The sequence below is a fragment of the Amblyomma maculatum genome, chromosome 5, assembly GCF_055883805.1.
Source record: "Amblyomma maculatum isolate TAMU_Amacu chromosome 5, ASM5588380v1, whole genome shotgun sequence".
In the NCBI taxonomy this organism is placed as follows: Eukaryota; Metazoa; Arthropoda; class Arachnida; order Ixodida; family Ixodidae; genus Amblyomma; species Amblyomma maculatum.
Genome location: NC_139348.1, coordinates 97,801,166 through 97,823,396, shown reverse-complemented (window position 1 = coordinate 97,823,396; position 22,231 = coordinate 97,801,166). Strand labels below are relative to the sequence as shown.

Genomic DNA, 22,231 nt, shown 5'->3' with positions numbered 1-22,231 from the left:
TGGAGTTGAAAGTCAGAACTATGTGCTTTGTTGGTATTTCTTGGTTGTTCTTCCGGATTTTGATCCTGTGTACACCGATCACATTTTGCTCAGAAAGACCTTCAAGAAGTTCTTCTTCGGTGAGTGACAGGAAGTCATTCTCTGATATCACGCCTTGGACTGTGTTCAAGGATCTGTGAGCACTGACCGTTATTGGGATATCCCCAAATGTTGTAAGTTGCTGAAGGTTGCTGTACTGGAGTTCGCTTTGCAGCTCAAGCAGGAGATCCCCGCTAGCCAGTTTACTAACTTTGTATCCTGGGCCTAGTATGGTTGTGAGAGACCTAGATACTGCAAAGGGGGATATTAGCCGAGCTTGTTTGGCAGGGCTTTCACTGTGGATCACATGATATTTAGGGAAAGTGTCATGCTTTGCTGAAAAGAACTGGGCTGATACATCGGTCCGCCTTTTCTTGGAAAGGCGATCAGTTTGTTTGGAGGAAGAAGCCATAAATAATGTATGATGTTCGGCCGCGGCGCCAGCCACCCACCATGGAGCCCAACGAGGGGACGGGGCAGGAATTGGCAGGCAAGTCCTGTCCACGTCAGCTGTACACCGCAACTATAACCTAATATGGCGTAACTCAGGGTAGTCAGCCACACAAGGTTAACCCTCGCCACCTGGAAGTAAGGAAAAACCGGAAGAGAGTAGAGGACAGGAGAGTTGTAGGGTAGAAGATAGGAACGTGAAAGATGAAGGGGAGGATAGGAAAAGGCGACTGCCGATTTCCCCCGGGTGGGTCAGCCCGAAGGTGCCGTCTGTGGGAAGCGTGGGCCAAAGTGGTGTGTTGCCTCCGCCGAGGGGCCTTAAAGGTCCAAACACTCGGCATCGGCTCAACCACCAGGATCCCCTTTTCCCCAGACACGGCGATGCCACGCACGGCTAAGCGTGGGTGCTCGGGGTCCGTGGTGTCGCACAGTACACGCAAACATCTGCTTTAGCAGATGCCCCCTGCGGGGATAAACGGGTTTGGTTATAGCGAAATACTTTATATAGCGAACAAATTGCGTTGAATTACGCAGTTCGTTATAACCGGGTTTGACTGTATACCCTTCTCCTCAGTGCCCGACATGCCCGGCCAGAGGCACGGCCAAACATCTCCTGTGGAGCTGCTCTACTTTTGACGCAGTACGGGAGAGAGCACTCAAGTCCCTGGGCGGGCTTCGACCTGCAACTCTGCAAGCATGGGTCGATCCCTCATTGCACATCGGGCCATCAGACGCAACCCAGCTCTGGCGAACTTTTCTTTCTTACTTCAAGGAAGAAGGACCAGGCCATTACTTCACGGAGCCGACCTTGGGATGACCCTACCTTGAGGAAGAAGTGGACACCAGTCCCTCATATCTATCCCAACCTTCATACCCTCACCCCCACCCTTAACCGCTCCCCCACCCCTACATCCATGAAGCAACTTAGTTCTGCCGCAAGGTAAACGCCTACCGTAAGCAGAACTAAAGACGTAATAAAAAAAAAAGACATAGTGCTTACTGGGACGACCCGGAGGACGAAGAGAACAGCGCAGAATATGTCGTGCAAATTCTGAAGCTTGCCAGTAAGTGAACAAATTGTTCGACCCTTTTCGTGCAGGCCCACATTTCCTAGTTTTTGCAATCGTGAATAACTGCGACCGCATGCAGTCAGTATGCAGCGATCCCCACAACACAGATTTTATTGAATAAGTTGGACCAGGTGTGAATGAGAAAACTGGCAGTTTAAATCTGTAATTTGGTTGCTGTTGCTTGCTGCCAATTATTCCTGGATTATACGGAATTACATGCATGGAATAATGTAATGGATCGTTGAAGAGTGAGCGAGATCGACTGACACGAGATGGCATGACAAAAGCTATCATCGGTCGCTCCGGGTCGCGCGAATAGCAAGTGCATGCATCTCTTAAACATCACCTTATTACGTGCACATAAGCATTATGCATTCTTTTTAAATGCTTCCTGTCCCTGATGATTGAGCTGTTAATAGTGGGTAATAATCTGACAAGACAAAGATGACATGTCTGCTGCTAAGAAGGCTGCAAAACGTGACCTTTCTGTAGCAGCTGTATTTTGTGCTTGTGGCGATGTAGCATGTGTTAGTGCTTTTGTTCATGCATTATCCCTTACTCCATGTTTTATCATTGCTATAACATTTCCTTGCAACAGGATGCAAAGTAAAGACGACAGTACCAAGCCACAACAAAACAAAACGCAGTTTTCAGCTGTGCTTGGAAAATATGTACAACACTTGTTGGCAAACAATGCAGCTGCATCCGCTGCTGGAACATGCAGCTTCAGCGAAAAGGTGAGATAAATTCCTACGATAGTAGATGACAGTTGATGCTGGCAACTTCAGTCATAGTTTTGCTGCTTTTTAGTTTTTGAATTTATAGTACCACCTTACAGACAATTGAGAGGTACAGTTAGCTCAAGAATGCAGAAGCAAAAAAATGCCACTCAAAAAGGCCGTCGAACCAGTCACATCAATGGCTTCTCATGACATTGCAGTTATCCGTTGGCATACACACTGCAGGCGACTGGCAGGTGCCTCTATGAAGTGCGGCTAACTCCCACCATCGGTGTATTGTTTTTCCTTCCGCTTTGCATTTAATATTCTTTATCCCTAAAAATCATCACGAGACTAACTGTTGTAAGAACAAAACATAAAAAAAATCCCCAACGATTGCCTTGGACTCGTAGACTGTTCGCTCCTTTAAATTCTACAATAACGAGCCGTTCGCCTTCAATTCTCTGCTTAAACGTGTTGGATAACATTTTAATTCATCAAGTAATGTCTGCAATGCTAATTGTGATTTACACATGGCATAAGAACATCTTGACTCAATTAAAAGCCCTGTGTAAACATGGTTCTATGTCACAATGCTTATTTGGTATTTCAAAACTTTCATCATTGGCAGAAAAGGAAGAGTTATGATGACATTAATACTTCGAGCTCGGATGAAAGCCTGGTATCATCCAAAGATTTGAAGGTATTCTAAAAATTTATTCTTTTTTTCAGTCCAGCAGATGCTACAGAAGGTAGCAAGCATGGTAAATCTGCAGAAAATCTTAGTGGACATGCTGCTATGGCCTTCAGTTGTAAAATGACGTTGCTTGAAAGCCTGCACTTATGTGGGCCAAAAAAGGTGAGATGCTACTATTGTTGCACTTCAAACTTGCAGGCATGGCGCAAATGGCCGCCGCAGCCCCCGTGGCTGCTACAGCAACCATGGCCGCAGCAACTCCCGTAGCAACCCGTCGCAGCACCAGCTACCCTGGCCGACAAACCAAATGGAGAAAGGCCAGGAGGCTATCTGACTGTAAGCAAGTTTTTGTGAGTTTTTCAGATTTCGTCACATACAGACTTCGTTAAGGTGAACACACGAGTTTTAATTTTGCTAAAGGTGTCGTCACATGGTCTATTGTATCTTGCAGATGCTGATGTGGATGCACCTGATCAAAACGAATGGTCAGGTGAGGGTGCCGTATTGAACTAGTGTTTTGTATTACAGCTTACTGTGCTTTGACTGGCTTCTGTGAATATTACTCGCTGTGCCCATATATACTGTTTTGTTGCAGGTTGCCTGGCCCACTGGGGTAAAGTGAATGGCGTCGACACTTCATAGGCAAAGATAAGTGTGATGCGCACGCTAAGTGAAAGAATTCAGGACACGAAGAGAACATTATCCAAGGATCTGTAGGTCTGCAGCTGTATACTGCAGCTGTATACGTTGCCAGTAAATGGTACTGTATGAAAATCACAACTGTTTTCATTTTTTAAAACACCACACAACCACATTCCAGCAACCTACCTCCAGCTAGAAGTTACCAATTTCCAGCTGGATTATAAAACCGGAAATGCTTCAAGCTGGAAATATTTCCAGCTGGAAACATTTTCGGTTTCATAATCCAGCTGGAAATAAAAATCATTTTCATGTGGTATTAATTAAACCAAACCAGAGGACGGGAAGCGCGCTAACACACAAAAATTCATTTCGTTGGTTTGTGCCCTGGGCACAGTAATTACATTTACTCTGGCACATGCAAAATAAACTTTTCATTACCCAGAGCACAAGTCGCTTGTTCTGCAGCAACTATTTCGAGCCGTCTTTATTAACATTTTCTCTGCGCCAGCAGAACATTGTCGTGCACCAACAGTACATGACTGAGTTTACAAGATGCGTGCAGCAACTAGTATATAAATTGCTCGCTGAAAAGAAAGCTTCCTTTCATTACAAAGCCATGTCATGCGTGCTATGAAAATGTGCAATGAAGGTGACTGGCTAGGAATATGGTGATTGTCGGCCATGTTGCTTTCGTAAATTGTGCTCTTATACACAAACAACTTTATCTCATAGTCTAGCAACACATGCAGTCATGCTCAAAAGGCACAGTACGGCTGCTGCAGCCGCTGCTATTTCTACGAAGTGCCAGATCGAAAATGGAATCCGAAAGTGTAGACAGCATGTCCGACAGCGAGCAGCGCGGAGCATATGCGCTGCGCTGCAGTGCTCTCCAACTGGAAACTATGCTTAATGTCATACATTATCACCCTGCACTGGCCCACGCGGCCGATGACAGCATAGCCGCCGAAACCAGGCGGAGATTATGAACCCAGCTGGCGGCTAATTTAAATAGTATAGGGCCGGCTACTCGGCCCCTCAGAACTGGAGGCGGGTCTGGCAGGAGCGGGTCAGGGCGGCGCGGAGAACACCAGCATCGATTGCTACCGAGCACAAGCGAGTTGACATGCTACGGAGCGTGGCAGCAACCTACTGTATTAAATATTACATCAATACTGAATATTACATCAGATTTAAGCCCATACAGTTTGCTTAAAATGCATGGCAGCTAAGGTGTGAATGCATGGTCTAATAAATAATACCTATTTGTATTAGTGTGCTGTAAGAAAAAAAGAACTTAAAGTAAAAACATGACACAAAGTAATGTTGCTATTGTCTATTTTGTTTAGAACAAGGAAGCTGCTGTGGCAGAAGCTAACAGAACTCATAAATACTGAGTTCCAATGTTCACTAACGCCAGTTCAAGTAGAGAACAAATGGAAGTCTTGACCCGGCGTATAAAAATACAAAGAAAAACAACCGCTCTTCCTGGCGCCATCGGGCAACCTGCGAGCATGAAGGGTAGTTAAGTTGCTGTTGTTTCTGGAGCTGTGCAGTGGTACTGATCAATTGTGTATCATGCAGAGAATGTGCTGCAGTCCTCGAGAAAGAACATAGCGTCAATCCGAGGTTGCTCCTCGAACCCGGCAGAGTAATTCTGCCCAGTGGAAGTGCAGAGTAAGTGAAATACAAAATGTTAACTGATGTGGCCCCTTTATGTGCATGTTTTATAGGACAAGCACTGTAGAAGCACCTATCGAAAAAGAAAACATGCCAGTACCGGTAGAGAATGGGCCTACGCAAAAGCGAAAACAGTGCAGCAAGTCACAACGCTCTACAAAATCAGCAAAAAAAGGACCATCGAGAAGAGTCAAGAAAGGAAGAATTGAAAGCAAGGAAGTAGGAGCAAGCCAAACAGGAGAGGCACAATGATCGGATGGAGCAGTTTGACCACCTTATGAATATCCTTGAAAACAGGGAAACAAATAAAACTATTTTATAAGCACAGCACGTTGCATTTATTTTCAATGAAACCATGGCTTCTGTGTGCAACACTACAGTGTGCATTCACAGGGCCAAGGTATGCTTCTAACACTGCTCCTTGGCGATGAATTCTCGCAGGCTCTGGCTGTAACCTGGAGCATTGCTGTCAAAATCAGAAAGTCCCGTTCACCATTACACAGGTTATGCAGCACGCACGCACCCATAACTATGTAGCAGCACTGTGGAACACTTTTTGCATCAACAAGGTACAACAGCCGCCTGAAGCGCTGTTTGAGCAGTCCAAAAGTGTTTTCAATCACCACTCTTTGCTTCCCTGAACGGGGTCATGAGCCATGCCATCAAAGGGTACGCACTGTCCCCGAGTATGGGCCCTCTCTCAAGACGTGCAGAATGATTGACGGCCACTTTTTTCTGTTGAAGTAGGACTGTGCCGATTCACTTGGAGTCAGTATCTGTATATGCGACCCGTCTATGCATCCAATAGCATTCCTTGGGCCCTTGCCACCGCTCTCTGCAAGGAAACCAGCCTTGATACGCATGCAGAAAGTAGATTACTCGAGTCACGCAAGCATGCACCGACGATTCGGCGACATCAAACTTGTCTCCAATAGCGTAATCTGCGAGCCGATGTACGCTAGTGCAATTAAGCATGCCTTTTCGGCAGATATCTGAAGACGCCCCTTGAACCACTTTTGGATGGAAGGCTGAAGATTTGAATCTGCCCCTCCTTACCACGCTCTCATATCCAGGAATACGATTGGCATTTTCACGCACCAATGCACAGGCAGCTTCGTAGAGTGCCACTGCACAGTCGTGTAGCGGCAGAACACTCAATGGGCGCGCCAACTCGCCGAGAGGCGGCTGCTAGGCCTGCACATACATGTCTTTCTTTGTACCGAATGTTTTCCTTTCCTCAAATTTAGTTTGATGTACTCCACCACCATCAATGCTGCTCTGCAAGAGAAAGCCAGACCTCTCAAGCTGTCTATACAGTTTTTCCCCCCGCTGTCCTAGCACCATTCGTGGAAATAAACCTTCAACCTGCTTCTGACCACGACTGCACACAAAAAGTGTAGCTTTGCCCAATAAGCAACTGTGCAATGTGATCAATGTAGGTGCTCTTATCCACACTGAGAGCGTACATCAATTTCAAGTTAATTCGACCTGTTCGGGGACATTTGTATTACATTGGATCATTATATGAAAAAAACCATTTCATTTTAGCCACCCTACAGCTGTCGTGCTGCTATAAGAAGCAGGTAAAAATGACATTATTGAGGCCATAGCAAAAGTAGGGTGTGAAATGGAGGCATCAGTTAAAAGAATGAATAACTGAGCTTCTTTCACAGAAACAATGCAAAAACTATGCAAGATGTTTTTCAGTAATCATAACATTTATTAGAGGAACATATGGGACAATAGGTCCCTTACAGACAAGATTTCAGCCATGTTAACTTGTGTGAGTGGCCACAATGCCCGTGAGGTATGAAATGATCGTGTTGAAACCACACACAGTCCAACCCGGATATACCGAACTCGAAGGGGATCGCAAAATAGTTTGATATATCGATAATTCGGTGTACAGAAATCGGTTTGTGACGGCACTTACGATGCGAAAAAATGATACTGTATTTGTTGCGTAATCAACCCGCACCCATAATGCACCCTCCACTTTTGCACCCAAGAATTTGAAAAAGCGTTAAGGCCAGCTGGCTCACATGCAAGCGATTGAGCGATCTCAGCGATGAACAGCAGCGACAGAGCGAAAAATTTTCAACTTGTCGGCACTGTGTCCCTGTCGCCGCTCGAGCCGCCGCGGCAGCTCAAAATAAGGTTTCTGTGTCACCGCGGCAGAAATCGCGAGCGTTTTCGCTTGCATGTCGATGGCGCGCACCACTCCGTTTTCGGTTGTTTAATCCACAGCTCATCTCTCGGCAGCGTGCCAAGATGCTGCGCAGCGATAACACCACGGCGTGTTTACCTTATGATAGCTCTTGCGGTGGCGGGGAGTGAACTTGGCAGAGTGCCTGTGATGGCTCGTTCGATTTATCACGCCAGTCCATAGCCACAAAATCATTGGAAAGCGTGATAGCTTCATACATGCAAGGATAAACGACTCCCTCAAAAAAAAAACTGCAGCTTCTTAACGTCCACAGTCGCCATATCTTACGCTACGCCGTACGTACAGCATAATGACTCGCAAAAAACGAGAGATCTGCCGCTTCCTAACGTCAACAGGCGCCATAGCCACGTCAGCCGCCGCACGCAGAGGGTTCGCAACACGCTGAAAAAGCGCCAGACGTTCTGTCTGAAAACGGGCTGAGCTAGCTTGGCGCATGCGTAGTGCGTGCTACTGCAAACGAAGGCCGCAAATGGGCGCGGCGCTGCCCTAGGCGAGTGTCCTTCAAGCACCGCGGGTTCCGATATTTGCCGATTATCCATGGCTTCAACTTATCGGAACCATCCATGTTGCAGCAAAGGAGCACCGTCAATCGCTCTTTGCTGTTTTTTGCCTCCGTGACACGCTTCTCCTTTCAGGCTTAGGAACTTCGATGAATGCACCCAAAAAAAAAAAGCCCATTTCATCAGCGTTGCAGATGTCACAAGGCGCATAGCCCTCAATTAGTATAGCAGATAGTGTGGCCTTCCAATCGCCGACTGTTACCAAGTTCACACTTGCTGATTCACCGCTTACTGTCTTGTACGCGATGCTGTGCCTCTTCCGCAAACTGTCGATCCAGCCCTTCGACGCCGCAAAGTCCGTGATGTCTGTCGGCGATGTCCACTGCCTTCTCGCGCAAAATGCTGCCATCAAAGTTGACGCCGGCAGCGCGAGCTTGCTTGAACCAGGTCGGAAGAGTTTCCATACTTGGTCCCACGAGCCTGCTTAGCTTTCGGGCCGAAAAGCACTGCTTTGCCTTCAACCTCGGCACGCTTTGAGACGATGCTGTTAAAGGTCCCCAGAAAGGGGTCACAAAGAAGGGTAAATAACGCCATAACACTGATAGTTATTGAACCACCCATCATTCTCCCGCAAAAATTTTCGATCTAACTTCTGCAACACCAGAGATATCGGCGATTAAAAATGACCCTTCCAATTTTCCCTCTCAACTCGTACGCCGAAGGGAGCCATAAAAAAACAAAGAATACAAGCAAGTTCAAAGCTCCGCCCAGACATACGTCACTTCGACGAACTTCCGGTTGCCGCGCGCTCGCTCGCTGGCGTGCTCGCGCCAACCCGTCCTCGCTCGCACACGCCTGAGGAGCTCGCCAGTTCGCGCAGCGACGGTTAGTGTAACCGCAAACCCGTGGTTATCCTATGTTACACGGCGGACCAAACCATGGTTGCACCACTAACCGCGGTTACCGCAAACCGAGATTGACGACCTCGGTTTGCGGCGTTAACCGAGGTTATGACGGCGTCTGTTGACGGAAGCTACTCGTCGGCGCCCGAGTGCGCGAAACGTACGAGTGGGTCTGCTTCACAAAGTTATTCATTTGCCCACTGTATCACGTTTAAAGATCGATGTATAGATTATGGTGCCGCCCGACGTCTTTGATACGGCCGACAGCGCAGCGACTGCGTACCGAAGCCTTGTCTTGCCTACAGTATCGTTTGAACGGCTTGTTGCTGAGCAGAACGTCAAAAAATACGCGGCCTTAGCTATGAAAGTACACGAGTTTGCAACGCTTGCAGCACGGGATGCCGCGAGCAGGCTGAGGTACGTTACACAATTACCGCGGGGGTGGAACGTGCGAGCGCGGCGAACGCCGGCGCCGTGCGTGACCGTCCCTAGTCGTCGCTAGGCCTATTGTTTCTCTTCGAAGCCGCGGCGGTCGACACTTTAGAACATGATCAACGCTGTCGTAAATCGTCTACTTATGAAACTGCCTTATAGTCATTCCTATCCTGCCATAGTAAAATAACTATAGGATTAACTCTGCCGACGCATTAATCGCAGAGCTAGTACGAGCAGATCGAATCAGCCGAAATGCACCAGCGGCAGCTGGCTTTAGCAGAAACTAGCTTGTATCACGGCTATCGCTCTTACCAGCAATTTGCTGCTGGTCAGCGAGCCTCACGAGGGCTTCATACTTGATATTCGGCTCAGTATTCCAGACGCCAACAAATTTTAGCACGCTTTATTTCGGACATCGGTGCTAACGATCCGCCGTGTCTTTCGCGAACGGTATGCGGGAGGAGGGGCCACAACGGCGGTGTTTACGGCGGTCGAGGAGGTGCTGCCATCGTGCGGTGCTTGACCGTGCTGTTGACGCCTCGTCGGACGACACTCCGATACTCCTGAAACCACGTTATATAAATAAGATATTTGTAAATGCAGCTTCGTTCTGCCGATCCCTGCGTCGCTTCGGTTGTTGCACTTAATGGTTGGTTGGTTGGTTGGTTTGTGGGGTTTAACGTCCCAAAGCAACTCAGGCTATGAGAGACGCCGTAGTGGAGGACTCCGGAAATTTCGACCACCTGGGGTTCTTTAACGTGCACTGACATCGCACAGCACACGGGCGCCTTGCTTTTCGCCTCCATCGAAAAGCGGCCGCCGAGGCCAGGATTCGATCCCGCGTCCTTGGGAACAGTAGTCGAGCGCCGTAACCACTGCGCCGGCAATGGCCACCTAACCGATAAGGGCGGCGAGCTGTGTAACAGCCCGCACAGAGTTCGAGCAGCGCACGAGCAGACGACTTTCGCAGCTACCGGAAGTGTGTCCGTGACGTCATGGTTGCAGTGACCGCAGCGAATGGCAGCTTCTAGCAAGCCTTGCCAGTCAACCAACCCGTGACGTCACGGGACTAGGTAATAGTTCCATGCGACACCGCCAAGCGACAATCTCTCTGCCCGCGAATTTCAAAAAACGCTGTTTTTAAAAATTAATAATAAATCGCTGGCTTTGTTCCAAGGAGTTATACTTTGCGTTAACGCTCAAAAGGATGTGTTCTACACACTGAACACGTTTATCAGTGGTTTCTTGGGGGCCGTTTCCGTGGACCTTTAAGCGTCGATGGTGGCAGACCAAGGTCTTTGGCAATATCAATTCTTTTCCGTGCTGGCTGCATGTCGACAGCGTTGAGTGAGTCCAGCTTTTCCTGCAGGGAAAGCCCTTCCGCGACGCCATCGAAGAACGTCAGATCACGATTGTCGGATACACAGGACAAGGGTTAGTTCGACTGGTTCACGACCGGCTTTGTCGTGGACTGGTTCGACGGATAGATGGATGAAGCTGAACCCTTTGAATCGGGCAGTGGCAGTGCACGCCACCGAGCCGACGTTCATGAGGCAGATGGCCATCTAGTGGCGGCCTCTCCAACTCGCGTGCGGCTTGAAGTTAGTTCCATAGCCAAGTCTAGCCAAGACTCTTCAAAAGTCAAAATGGTGGTCAGCGCGCGTTGCCTCAGGCGGGTTCGAGGTGACCAATTGCGACGTATCATGCAGGTTTTTACAGCTACAATGTAACAAGGATCCCAATACAGTGGATCCTACGGGAGCAATGCCGGGACCGGATGAAACAGCCGGGAAAACGCAGCAGTGAGGAACGTAACAATGGGGCTTTACTGTATTTAGTTACTAAAGAAGGCTGGCGTTCAGTGTTGGCTTTTGGTCGTTTCGTGAGCATCCGTTGCGGTTTAAATTGCTTGCTTTTTCACAGGCCATATTAAGGAAGTTATCGAGATAGTTCCTCTGGATTAGTGTTGCTTTCAATGAATGTAATTCGTTTAGGCAGTCATTATCATCGCTTCATATTGTTCTAAGCTGTGCCACCTGTCCTACAAATATTCCTTGCTTACAATGTCTCGAATGATAACTCGTAAAATCTAGGTATTGTTGCCTACCCGTTGGCTTTCTGTTCCATTTTCCACTCATACCGTAGTGTCGAGAAAGTTGACTTTTAATTATGACAACTGAAACTTCATGACCTACTTTCTTCTCACCCATCCGCCCCTCCACACTTGTTCATCTACTTTCTTTTTACCCACTTGTCGAAACGTTGGCTCGACCTGCGAACTGAGACGTACCCCTTTAACCCTTGTTCAGAGCATGCACAGTTATTTAAACTTATGGCATTCTGATGATATACACTGTATAGCTTTTAAATCTGTACGTATTAGGTATACCTTGGACGACAAACTGCGAGGAATGGTAGTGATGAAGTTTAAACAGAGCCTACAAAAGATATTACTATGAAGGCAAACAAAAGCAGCCACGATACATAAGTTTTCACATTTCAACCTGCAATGCAGCTTAAAACAAAGTGCACACACTACATGCTCATCGATTTTCACATTATACAACTTGTACATAATGTGAGAACTCAGAAATTTACATGATAAAGAGAAAAAATTAAAAAAGACAACTTGTTTATGAAACTTTTTTCCCTGCTGCCCAATGGCTTACACAATTATGCATAAAAAATGACAGCAAAAAAGCACAACTTGAAGTTGAGACAGCAGCACTGCCACTCACAGAGCCACCATCCAGGTAGGAGAAATCTTGTCTTCCTGCTGCAATGTAAAGCAGATATTTGTGCATGACTTTCCATGCATCAAACAATTTAATCAAGTACCTGAGGGATACTTCAGTGTTAAAAGGTGACATACATGAAATGGAACCTTGGAAAGGTTAGGTTTTCTTAAAAACCTTGGTCCATGGAAAGCACGTCCACAATAGAATATAGACATGCACCCAAAGCTATGTTCCCTGCCTTATGTTCCACTACAGGTGATGAATTTAGATATATGTATGGTAGTCGTGAACACAGTTAATACAAACCAAGCTCCAGCATTCAAAATGCTTTGTCACATCGTGGAAATGAAATGTTTGCTCCCTTCATGTACAAGGGCAAAAGTAAAAAATTATTTTGCATATGCAAAACCTTTTCGCGAGGTAAGCAAGGAGACTTTACACTGCAGTGGGATCTATATTCATCTGGAAGTGATGGTAAATGCTTACCATTATGAAAATCAAACAAACCTGCACTGCCTCTTGCACCCCCTTGCATTGCTGTCCCTTGTCTGTCTTCCACTGTACGAAGAGATATGTTTGCAAATATAACAATGAGAGCCAAACATAAACCAGTAGGATTTTAAAAGCAGTAAGATGCATTACATTGAAAAATGTTGCTTTCTAAGCATCTCTGCAATGTCGTGACTTGTCCTCTCAGGAACTGGTTTTCCTGTTGCAGCTCTTTGGCTTTTTTTCCAGTGCTCCTTTTGGCGCAAAGCTTCTTGGAGCTCGCTTTTCGCGCACAGAGAATCCTCACTACTAGAGGTCTCCGTACTAGCTTGGCGCCAAATTTTTTTCTGGGGCTGCAAATAATTCGTGGAAAGATTAGTATTTTTCTTGAACACCAAAACAAAAGCTGTTTCTTCATTTTTTTCTGGGCTGGCGTCTCTGCGGCTTCATCACTCAACGACTCCTCTGCAGCCTCGGGGATTTTAGGCAGAGGCCTTTTTTTTGCCACCATTTTGTCTTTAATTTCATTTTCCGTCTGCAGTGGGAAGTGCGCACATAATTAGCCCATGCAGTGACAAAATCTGATACAAAATTCAGTCCTACCTCCAAGCATGAGGATTTGGGCGCTGTAATTGCCGCTGTCTTCATCAGCAGGGTCCTGCCAGAATGCAGTGTAAGCAGTGTGCTTATTGAAATCAGTCTTCTCCTTTGGTTGAAAATTCAATATATCCTTTGTTGGTATGACATACAGTTTTCGGTCGATGTCGTGAACAAACCGCACAAGAGCAAACATCATTTACTTCACACGACTGACGTGCGTTCACTGCAACAACTGCAACAGTGGACACAAGGCGATATGGCCGCATGCTGGCATCCTTTTGAACGGGCAATCACGTTAGTAATCTTTATAAGCCCTACGTCGCGTGCTTTGGCGTGCTTCACGAGGGCATATGCATACGCTAGTAGTTCTCAAATGTGTTTCCTGCTGAATTGATATTTTGCGTCGCGTTTTGGGCACTTGGTCTCCCTTGGTTAGATCACAAAAATGTGGCCGTATGCTACCACAACTTATCTGCGGAGGTCTGTGCGCTCACAGCCTGCTGGACAAGCCCTGACGCTACGCTTGTACCTGCAACGCCTTCGACGTCCTCGTCAAGTGATTCCCCACCTTCAAATTGTGGAGAAGACACAAAGACGTCGTGGTGCATGCAAGCTCCTGACAGCGGGGTAACAGAGGCAAATCTTGCGCAGCCATCCGGTAACAGGTATCGATTCGTCGCATCGTATGCAATACCCTGAAAGTGATCCATTGGATTGTGGTGAAGGCCGCGAGACGTCACATTCTATCGATCCTCATGGCGGCACACACTTCGAGATGCATCAGGCACAGCCATCCAACAATAGAGAAACCGATTCATCGGATAGGATGCAGTGTAGTGACTTGCTTGCACTGGCACTGAACTTTGTCATCGAGTTTGACCTGGCCTGGAAAGGTGTCGAAGCGCTACAGAAACTGATTATTCACATTCTCGATAGACATGATACACCTGCGACAAAATATCGCTTCAAGAAGTATGTGGGAGCTGGGATTAAGAGTGCTGTGTTTCACTCTTACTATAACTACTGCAAGGACTGTTTTGCAAGGACTGTTGTCACTGCTTGCTGAAAACTCTGTTGCCAACGCGCTTCATGAAAGACTGCAATGCATTAATCAAAACCTCGCTGCAGACACAGACTTAATGTCAGACATCACTGACGGGTCAGTATACAAGGAATTCAGGCAGAAATTGCCCTCGAAAAGCAATCTGACTTTATTGAGCTTTAATGCAGATGGAAGCCCTGTGTTTTAAGTCTTCCAAATTCTCGATTTGGCCTGTGCAGCTGACAGTGACCTGCCGCCGCAGCTGCAGCACAAAAATGTTCTTGTGTCAGATTTGTGGTATGGATAAAGTCATCCCAACATGAACCTCCTCCTAAGGACGTTCGTCAAGCAGATCGAAGACTTGGCCAGCAATGGTGTAACGTGGAAAGCCGCTGGTCAGTGTGTGGACTCAAAGGTAAATAAAAAAATTCATATGTAACAAAATGAATGCAGTACACGAAAGATGTGCCTGTGTGCTGTGTGCTCAACCACTCGGCTCGCTAAATAAAGGTAAATAAAAAAATTCATATGTAACAAAATGAATGTAGTACACGAAAGATGTGCCTGTGTGCTGTGTGCTCAACCACTCGGCTCGCTAAATAAAGGTAAATAAAAAAATTCATATGTAACAAAATGAATGCAGTACACGAAAGATGTGCCTGTGTGCTGTGTGCTCAACCACTCGGCTCGCTAAATAAAGGTAAATAAAAAAATTCATATGTAACAAAATGAATGTAGTACACGAAAGATGTGCCTGTGTGCTGTGTGCTCAACCACTCGGCGGTGCATCACAACAAACACCCTTTTTTTTCTTTTTAGTCAGGCGGCAGTCGCGATAAAACATTCTAAATATTACGGTCTAGCGCACATAGCCCCCTGTGATATCTGCGCTACCCGGCCCCTTCGCACATAAATAAAACAAACGACAAAATACATCGCCATCAGACGCGCCGAACAAATGCTCATTGCGGCTATCACTGGTGGGTTATAGGCTTGGTGCAAACTCCGGTAGATACTTTTAATCATGCACATTTCCTTTAGATGCATACATACCTGTAACGAAGTGTTTTTCGCACAGTCGAGAGCACGCAGTCGGCTGCCAAGGTCGCCCATTCACGTCTTGACGCTTGGTTGCCCTAATCCAAGCTTCACACCGTTGCAGGTTGCGGCTCGCCGAAGGAAACCTAACAAAACACGTCTTGCATCCTGGCACGCCTCGAGAGTGGCAGCCGTAAGCGGCACAGGTGGTTGGCATCGTTTTACCGAGGCTGTGAACGTGACCGCGCCTCCAGCCCCGTGCGTTGGCTATGAGTGCGGCGACGAGAAGCGCAGTCGACACCGCTCAGTGTGTTTTCATCAGTCGCCGCTGGGGCTTCGCGCATGCGCAGAAAACTCGCGCAAAAGGCGGATTGCCGTCGCGCTGGCGGCAGCAGAAGGCTACAGAACGGGCCGATCTCTCAACATACTGACGGACTCGAAGGAGACGTGCAGGAACTACATGAGGGGCAGGATCTGCAGAACAGCCCTTAAAATACTCAGCGGGACAACCTCCGCCGAGGAGAAACCCAGGCATAACCTAATCTGGATCCCGGGCCACACGGGCATAGGGGGGAACGAAAGGGCAGACAGCCTAGCTCGAGGTTATGCATTCCGAGCAGGGCAGTCAAATGCTCCGGAGCTCCGCCTACAGGCTTGCGAGGGGGGATACGCAGAGATCTTGCACTTGCATAGGGGAGCTAGAATTAGATATCCACCACCACACAAAGCCCTAACAAAGGAGGAAGCGACCGGCTGGCGCAGATTACAGACCAACTCCTTTCCTAACCTACACATACTTAATTTAATGTTCCCGACACAATACAGTGCCCTTGGTGCGATGCCACACCTACACTATCATATCACGTGGGAATGCGAACGCAACAAAGCATTCCACCAACACGAAGACCCGAGTGCGGAGCAATGGGAGAGTCGGCTCACCAGCGGCGAGCTCGCGACCCAAAGGGCCTTAGTGCAGCACGCGACTGATGCAGCACGACTCAGTGGAGCCTTCCTTGCTGACGAGAAGCCTCAAGTCGCCAGCGCCAGAGAAGGCGACGGAGAATTCACAACCGCGAAACCCTTGAAATATCCAATAAAGTTTTCACTCACTCACTCACTCACTCCTCCTCAAAGTCAGCTGATTTCATCAAGTTCATGCTTTTTTTATACTGTAGCCTGTCAGTGTATTTTTTCTGCAATGGCATCAGAAAGGAAGATTAACTTTACCGAAGGAGAGCGAGCGCTACTAATTGATCTGGTGACACAAAAAAGACCATCGAAAACAAGCGCACGGACACAGTTTCTGTGCACCAGAAAAAAAAAAAGTGGGAGATCGCTCTTCAGTTTAACAGCCGGCACGGTGTGCGGCCTTGCTGCAGCCAGCAGCTTCGGAAATGCTGGGAAAACCTTAAAGAAAAGTGGCATAGAGCTAAGGCCACGGACGCAAAGGAGTTGTTCCGTACAGGTAAGTTGCCTTCTCATCGCATGCTATAACGCACAGTAAAACTTGCGCTTCTCTCTAATGTGTCCATTAGTCACAGCAGCTATGTATTCGTTGAGCGCAGGTACTGTCGGCAGTTGTCAGGAAAAATGTATCCAGGACTGCAACACTTACGGCATTCCTCTCCGTAACCTACTGCTAGGGTTACGGCACCACCACAGCCCCACCCAGCGAACAGACGCCGGACAGCTCTCGAAAAAGAGCTTGAAGCACAGCCGCAAGCTGATTCTGATGAAAAACAGCAAAAGCAAAATGACCACCTTCTCCGCATGCGGATGAATAAATGACTGGTGCAGCAATAAGTCAAGTTCGGCCTTTTTGATCTGAGTAGCTCGATTATGCGGCAGCAAGCAATGATGCTGACTTGCAATAAACACATTATACAATGAAACCTTCCGATGCTTGAAGAAGGTTGGGTATGGTAATTTTTTATCAATCAAGGATCAACCAAACCCAAAGAATCACTAAAAGTTTACTGCAGGCTTCTCTCATCCTAGGTTGATTATATTGAAAACTAAATTGCCATACTTTACATGTATCGGAAGGGTTACGATATATCCCGAGTCCTCCCATGAAGTGTGACTAATATGTGAATATTGGTATGTAGCCAGCAATTCTCCTTGTCATACGCATACCTTGGCCCTGTATGATTAGTGGCATAAACTTCAGATGACTATTATGGGGATGAAAAGTGCTGTCGAACAATCAAGTTACGGACTCTGAATCCATTTTGGGTGTCCTGTGGCTGTGCAGCTGTCTCCGGGTACGGCAGGATGCACAGCAGGAGAGGGCAGCGTGATGGTGGAAGGCTGGACATTGGGAGGGATTGGATCCTGCAGGTTAGGTTGTGAAAGGCAGCACATCTGTTATTACCAGTGCAGAAGTGAATGTCTTCATCTGCAATTTCATATCAAGGCTTAGAAAGCACCTTTTCCAAATGCCGAATACCCTCTCTACACTGTTTCGAATCCTCTTCTGCGAGGTGTACCTAAAAAAATGTGTTGTCCGAAATACTAGGTTGCTGAGCTTCTTTATGAGTGAAAATGAAAAGTTTAGAAAATTACAGCTGATTTAGAATCCCTAACTCTTTAAGAAAACTACAAACAGATGAAATTTTAACAAGCGGGTTGTCTCCTAATAGTAAACAGGGGTGGAATGGGATGCATTCATTATAGAATGGAGCGAAATATTTTTTCCTTAACTGTTCAAGTTCTGTGCATGAGATCAAAATGTGGTTCACGGTGAACTCACCTCCACATTCTTCACATAATGGGTTTTGCTCAAAATGTGGTTCACGGTTAACTCACCTCCACATTCTTCACATAATGGGTTTTGCTCTTTTCTGAGTAAGAAATTGTGTGTCAAATGTGTATGTCCGATTCGAAGACGGCACAAAATCACCTCACTGAAGCGTTTGTTCTGTGTGCATGATTTCCATTCTCCTACTATGGGTTTTACTGTGCGTAGTTTATTTTGCTCTTCGTTATTCCATTTTTTCTGCCATTTATCTATCAGGCTTCTTTTTACTAACTTAATACAATCCTTGTAGGGAATTGGTATTTTCTTTATTTCCTTAGTTCGAGCTTGTGCAGCACATGAGTCGGCTACTTCATTACCATCTATCCCAACATGGCTAGGAACCCAGCAAAAGATTATGGTTTGGCCTTGCGTTGTGATTTTTTCTATGCCGTGAATGATGTTCCCTACTATAGGCTCAACTGCATTTTTGGAATGTAATGCCGTAAGCACATTTAAAGAATCTGTATAGATTATGCCTAAACAGTTGTACAAAGGATTCTCAATTGTTAATATATTTGTCGTAGCACTCCGCGATGTGCGTGTCCTAAATAAAGGACACCAGGGCTCAGTGGTTATAAACCATCGGATGTGTTGCATGAGAAGGCAAAACATTTTTTTCTAATGACAACATTCTCTTGGATTCTTTTTCTATTGCAGAAGCCAGAATTCTGACCGGGTTGTTTTATTCAACTGCAAAGCGGCTTCGATTAAGGTGTGCGCCTCGAGGATCCAGACGTCATGTTTGCCGCTCTGAGGGATGGTGACGTGTCGGAGGTAGAAGATGGAGAGGATGACGTGGATGACGCTCTTGATGACGTGTGTGACGGTGCTAGTGATGCACAAGAGGAGCAGTCAGCTTCCTCCAGCGATGATGAAGGTGAGAAAGCAACACAGGAGGAAAGATGGAGCAGGAGAGCTTTCAAAAAGCCAGCAGCCAAGTTGAAGTGTCTGGTGATTATAAAGAGAATGATTCTGATGATCCACCGACCCCGTATGAGTATTTTTCCAAGTATATGCCAAAGAGCATATTTGCTGACCTTGCGGACAAAACAAACAGGTATTCTGTTTCCCAAGAGGGAAAATCTGTTGAGACTGATGAAGAAGAAATCAGAAAGCTGATCTCATTGCATATGGCGATGGGCATCTTTCGTTACCCCCGCCTTTGCTTGTACTGGAAGCCATCACTCAGAACTGAGCTTTTCTCAATTGTGAATATGTCACGAAACCGGTTTGAGAAGCTGAGGAACTGCTTGCACATTGTTGATGTGAATGAAAACCACATCAGTAGCGATCGCCTCTGGAAGGTCAGGTCACTTTTAGACGCATTTCGTGAAAGATGCCCAAAGCTACGTTATGCGGTGCCTCGGGGATTATCTACGACTTCCTCGTCTATCAAGGTTCGACTACGGAACTTATCCCAGCAGACAAGAAGGACTTCAGTGTGACCGGAGCTTTTGTCCTCCATCTTGCGAGGCGCATACCAGATGGTGCTGGGCATAAACTTTTCTTTGACAATTATTTTACTTCCTTGCCTGTTCTGCGAGTGCTTCGTGAGAAGACAATATATGCTGCAGGGACAATCCGATCAAATCGGACAGAGAAATGCCCGCTGAAGCCAGAAGGCTAAATGAAAAAGGAGGGACGAGGGTCCTCTGACGGCATGGTGAGCAGCGATGGAAAAGTCATCGTCACGAGATGGATGGACAATAGGGCGGTCAACTTAGCCTCAAATTTCCTCGGCATTGAAGATGAGGATGAAGTTTCTCGATGGAGTAAAGCAGACGGGAAATATGTAAATGTGAAGCGCCCCGCAGTTGTCCGGGAATACAACCGAAGAAGCATGGAAGGTGTCGACAAGACTGACTTCTTGATAAGCTCGTACCGTACATCCATTCGCAGCCGAAAATGGACACTACGAGTCATCACGCATTTCATGAACCTGGCTGTAACTAACTCGTGGCTTGAATACAGGCGCGATGTTGAAATTCAAGGGCTAAGCAAAGAGAAGATGGATTTGCTTGAATTTACTCTAAGTATCGTGGAAAGCTGATGCTACTAACATGCCACGAAAATGTGGAAGACCATCATCATTCTCTCCCCTGCAGCCTCTCAAAAGGCAAAAAAAGTTCACAGCCCAGAGGCCTGTATGACATGAGATATGACAAAGTCGGGCAAAAATGAAATGCGAAAAGTGCAACGTCCACCTATGTATATCAAGTGCAAAGAACTGTTTCAAAGCGTTCCACACGCATTAATCAATATTCAACATTAGCTGCAACCTCTGGGAAAGCAGAATGTTTGTTTTCTACGTTCGAAATTTCGTCATCTTTTATAAATATGAGATCCTAGAGCCTGCAGCGATTCTTGGGCATGGTGGTTCTACCACCATTTCATTCCAAACTGCGCGCACCTGGTGAGACCCCTTCATCAGCTTCTCTGGAAAGGGCCGTGTTGGCCCTGGACGAAAACAAAGCAAGGATCGTTTCGGGTGCTGTCAACGCCTATCGCCGATACTGCTCATCTGCAGCTCCCGGGACCTAAACCGGCCCTTTAAAGTGCAGACTTATGTCATTAGTGCTGTTCTGCTTCAGGAGCATGAAGGGAAGCTTTGGCCCTTTGCATTTGCAAGTCACACTCTCTCATCGTCGGAGCGAAACTACACGGTAACAAAGAAAGAGTGCTTGGCGATTGTATTTCCACCAAAAAAGTTCGACACGTATTTAGATGGGGCCGAATTTACGATTAAGACCGATCATCAGGCACTATCTTGGTTGTAAACCCAACCTGCCACCTAGCCCGCTGGGCGCTCACTCATCAGAGGTATAGAAACAGGATGGAATACAAGAAAGGCACCTTTAACAAGGCAGCTGACGCCTTGTCCGGCCTGCAGGTGGTGAGCAAGCACCGCAACTCCTGGTTAATGCATCGGGCACACTGGTTTCCCGTCAACAGCTGCTCGAAGCTCAGCTAAGTGATGCTCAGTGCATCCGGATACAAAAAGGCCTGGACAGCACCAATCCTGCATGCAGGAAGCACAGCGCCTACTGGCAGCTATGACTGCTTTGAAGAGGCGGGATGAGCGCCCCCTCTATTCAGAAACTTTGGGTCAAAATCATTCTTTCTGGGATAGCATTTATGCTGGGAAGCAGTGACAATTCACTGTGGGTTCTAGGCCCCTCGCTCAACTAGTTGTGGTGGTGCTTGACACCATGTAAAACAAAACCAACAAAAACCGATGGAAGACACAAAGCAAGAAACCAAGCTAGATGAAAATCAGAGCCTGCCACTACAACTTGCCCAGGCATACTGGAAACAGAGCCTTCCGCAGGCCATGGACCTAAACGTGGGGGAACCCCCCCCCCCTCCCCCCGTTAGACCAAATGGTCACCCAGAACGTGGCGAAAACGCCATCCCAGATGACACCCTGGAGCTGGGCTGACCCGTTGACCTTAGGGGGTATCAAGTACGTCGTTGACCCCACTTCTGTAATACCCACGACGTTAACATCATATGCTGACACTCTTCCCATGAGGTTCGTGAGAGTAAATGCACAATCGCGGCCCGGGGAACCGACTTTGGAAGTGACACAGAGATTCAACACGATCGCTTCAATGCTATCGAAGCCTACCGGTGAATTTCAGGCAAATCGTTTCTTCTCCTTTCCTGCGTGCATCGACACCAAGTTTATGGCAGTATTGGTTGAGGCCGTCCGCTCCTCCCCCGGGGGGCAGTGCGACGAGGCAGCTTACCTGCGCTGCATGCTGCTGGGCGAGGCGATGGTGAACGCGGGGAAGATGCGGAGTTTGACACGCGTGGCGACAAGCCTCGCTATAGACTAATATATGTGACAGGTGTTCTGCGTGGGATGGGCACATAGACTCCTACGGTATATAACCCGCTGCCAACATGGACAATGGTGAGTTCTCATTCCGTGTTGTACCGAAGAGCCTCCGCAAGCCCTTTTTAGAGTATTTTGACGACACACGCCTCGTAGGCCACAGTGATGGCAAGAAAACGTATAAAAAGGATGTCGTGACATACGTCCGTACTCGTCTTACATTCCAGACAGCAAAGCCAAGGGGAGGGAAACCACCGGGCTTCTTCCAACCTGTGGAGAGCCGTTACAA

General features: G+C 47.1%; 2 pseudogenes; one reads left to right on the top strand and one right to left on the bottom strand.

Moving 5' to 3' along the window:
• Positions 1–1,447: 1,447 nt before the first annotated feature.
• LOC146188973 (uncharacterized) lies at positions 1,448–21,458 on the bottom strand (annotated as a pseudogene).
• The window catches only part of LOC146188972 (uncharacterized), a 31,629-nt pseudogene continuing 23,448 nt past the window's right edge, over positions 14,051–22,231 (top strand).